Raw genomic sequence first — 3723 nt, 5'->3', positions numbered from 1 at the left:
GGGCCCGCCGGCCCCGCCCCGCGCGTTCCTCCTCCCGGCTGGGCGGCGAGATTAACGGCGGAAACCGGACAGGCCAGATGGCATTTGGGGTCCGGCGGCCCCGCGAGGAGCTAGCAGCGGCAGCAGCTCCGCACACACAAAAGCCCAGGGCCGGGGCCTGAACCGGGGGAAGCCGACCCGGAGTAGAGCCAACGCTTCCTTACTCGCCACTCTAACGGGTCCTGCCCACTGAGCATGCCCAGCAGCCGCTGCCAGGCCAGCCGAGCAATCTCAACGTGCACGCTCCGCTCTCCGGGGTTTAGCGGCAGCAGAGGCTGGGAGGGGGAGGACGCGGGGAGTAAGACGCAGCCGCAAGGCAAGCCCCCTCCCCCAGCCAAGTTCCTTAAACGAAGAGCACCTAGGGCTCAGGGAGTAGATCTAGCGCTTAGGGCTTCTTCAAAGGTTGTCCAGCATGTTTTGCCCACCATCTACAGAAATCCCTTGAGGGATCGCACCCCTAAGGTGCCAACCCTATGGACGCAACTGTGTGGCCACGCCGGGAAGTTCATTTGTAGAAGCAAGCACATAGTAAAGCCTGTGTTGCAGCGCATGCTAGAATTTGCTTCATACCACCTAATCGTTGCTTTGACATTGTAAAAAATTTATCTTGATTCATATTTTAGTTGTTAGCTTTGTGTCTTATCTCCCTAAGTAACTCAAGTGTGATATAGCTAGACTCTTTTATTCTCATCCATGAAAATACTACAGGGCTGTACCTAGGTTATAAGAGTTATACCGACTGTAAAGAGCTTCACAAGACATACAACAAATAGTATTCCTATCCCTAACCTATTATAAATTTCAGTATTCCACGTAATTGTAAAAGAATCACGTCAAGTAGGGTTAACTTAGACCTCGGCAGAAGTGTAGGTTTGTCGTTGTTATGTACCATGGAGTCGGTTCAGGCTCATAGTGACCCTGCACAGGGTTTCTGAGGCTGTAAATCTTTACTGGAGCAGAAAAGATTTTTCTGCTTTCTCCTGCAAAACAGCTGATAGTTTCAAACTGCCGACCTCGAAGTTAGCAGCCCAATTCGTAACCACTACGCTACCAGAGCTCCTTAGAAGTGTAGGTGGTTGTTGTTGTTGTTAATTACTTTCGAGTCAGTTCCGACCCATAGCAACCCTGTATAGGTTTCCGAGGAGCAGCTGATGAGCTTGAACTGCTGACCTTGCAGTTCAAACAGCTTTGCAGTCTGGCGCATTAAACCACAGCTCCATACCAGGACTCCTAGAAGTGTAGATATACAATAGAAAATTTGGGAACCAGGAAGAGAGTAATAAAGTTGCATATCTTCAGTAATAAAGATTGTGGCTAAAACCTTAAAATTGTTACATCTAAGCAAGTTCAAACCCACCAGCCGCTCCCTAGAAACTATACAGGATGGCTGTGAGGGAACTCACTAGACCGCACTTAGCAACAACATAGCTTCCTTATAATAAACAGGGTCCAGGTAGAGTCCAAAGGAGACAACTGGTTACTCAAGTTTCACTAATGCTTGGGAAATACATATTGTATTTTTAAAAGTCTATACGAGAGGGCTTCAAAAGTTCATGGAAGATTGCCATACTTTTTTTATTTCATTTTTCCACAAACATTTTAAAGCGTGTGTGTGTGTGTGTGTGTGTGTAAAGTTGGTGAGGGAACTATTCCTGATATTGTTACCTCCATCTCCGTTTTTTTTTGTTTGTTTTACTTTAGGAAGCAAGGATTTCGTCTGAGCCCAGATCTAAAGCCTGGTCAATTTCTAGAACACTCTTTCACACCATTTCCTAAATTGTTGTCGTTATGTTCCTCCAGTCGGTTCTAACACTCAGGGTTTCTGAGCAACGGATGGTAAGTTTGAACTGCCAATCTTTCGGTTCAAACCAACTTTTCAGTCTAGTGTATTATCCTGCAGCACATCACTAGGACTCCATTCTAGTCTTTCTAAATTATTACCAGGTGAAAATCACACTGAACTTATTATGCTTTTACTCCATCTTTAACCCTTTCACTTTACCACCATCCTGGTCAAATATTAAAGTAATATGCAAAAGAAATGAATATGCCAGAAAGGAGGGCTGACTCTGAGTCCATGGGACTTTTTCTGGAGTTCCTAAATTTACTGATAATTGGTGAAATAGTAAACATTCTATCATTGCAAAGTTCAAAAAGAGGAAACTATCACAAGTGTTACATTTGTAGTTCATTATTGCTAATTTTGTTTCTATGACTAGAAAAAAAAAATGGACACAATAAGATCTTCATATTCCAGGCCCTGAAAATTAGAACATCTGATTTGAATTCTGGCTCTGTCACTTAAAAGCTGTATGACCTTAGGCATCTAGTAATCTTTTCAAGTCTGTTTTCTCATCTGTCAAATACCTGTTATGAAAATCATTTAGGAAGGTATGTGAAAATACTTTGTAAACTGCTCTTTATAAATGTCACCATTATCCTCTGCTCCTAGAAACGCTTGGTCTCATCCCAAACTAGAAATTTAACTTAAAATTATGCTTCCTGCCTATTAAAATGCTCAGTTGGACACTTCTTTCCACAAATAATTGTTCTTACTGGTCAATTTTAGCAAGGACCACAAAATCAATTCCAGTGAAAGGTTAAAGATTCCTCTATTATCTCTTTAGAAAACTCTCAATATACCCCACCAATACATGCCCTGTCCACCTTATTCTATCTATCTTATTCAAGGATAGACTCTTGAAAGAATTGAAACTATTTAGTTACCCTTCTCTAACACAAAATACTCACATATCCAAAAGCAGTTTGTTTGGCAATATTGAACAATGCTGTGTTATTTTAACAATTTCCACCAGTGTGATTTGGGTTTGACATTCCAAGGAGAAAATCTTCATTAGTAGACAGTCCTTATGAACCAGTTTCAAGAAATAAGAAGGCATGACCAATAACAGACCCCAACTTTAATGTACGTATTACGAATCGGGCTGCGAACCTTAAGGTCAGCGGTTCGAAACTACCAGCTGCTCCGCGGGAGAAAGATGAGGCTTTCTACTCCCGTAAAGATTTACACCCTCGGAAACCCTATACAGGGTCGCTGTGGGTCGGAACCGACTCGATGGCACATAACAACAACAACAACAACATCATCTGAAATAGCATGTAGGGTGAGTATTCACAGCAACAATCTGTATTAGCAATAGACTAGAAACCAACCAAACTGTCCATCAATGTAAGACTTAAAAGGGGTTTCAGAAAGTTCATGGGAAAATGGAATTAAAATATAACGGGACTTTTTTTTTTTTCACTTTTAATTATGAATTGAGTAAAGGTTTAGTGCTGCATCAGATTTACATTCAACAAACCATATACTTTGCTTCATTACAATGATTGCAGTCCCTTCCATGTACCATCATTTAACAGTATTTACCTCTATTCCCTTTAACTTTTTTTTTTTTTTAAGATTTTATTGTGAGTTTACATGGGAGAACATCAGCTTTATACTCATCCTATAGTATTTAGTTTCATTGCAATGATTACAATCCCCTCCATGCATCATCAAATAACCCCAAAAGGTACACCACACGGCACGCCCCCAGGCCGCCAAGCACCCAGTCCTTCTTCTCCCTCCTGAGTCCAGTGTCCCCAGTCACTCCATCTATCCACATCATTGTCTCTGTCTCCATCCCTGGCATCTCTGCCTCTCTGGGTACGGTCCCACTCTCC

Source organism: Chrysochloris asiatica, unplaced genomic scaffold, assembly GCF_000296735.1.
Source record: "Chrysochloris asiatica unplaced genomic scaffold, ChrAsi1.0 scaffold00016, whole genome shotgun sequence".
Lineage (NCBI taxonomy): Eukaryota > Metazoa > Chordata > Mammalia > Afrosoricida > Chrysochloridae > Chrysochloris > Chrysochloris asiatica.
This window is presented reverse-complemented; position numbering follows the sequence as displayed.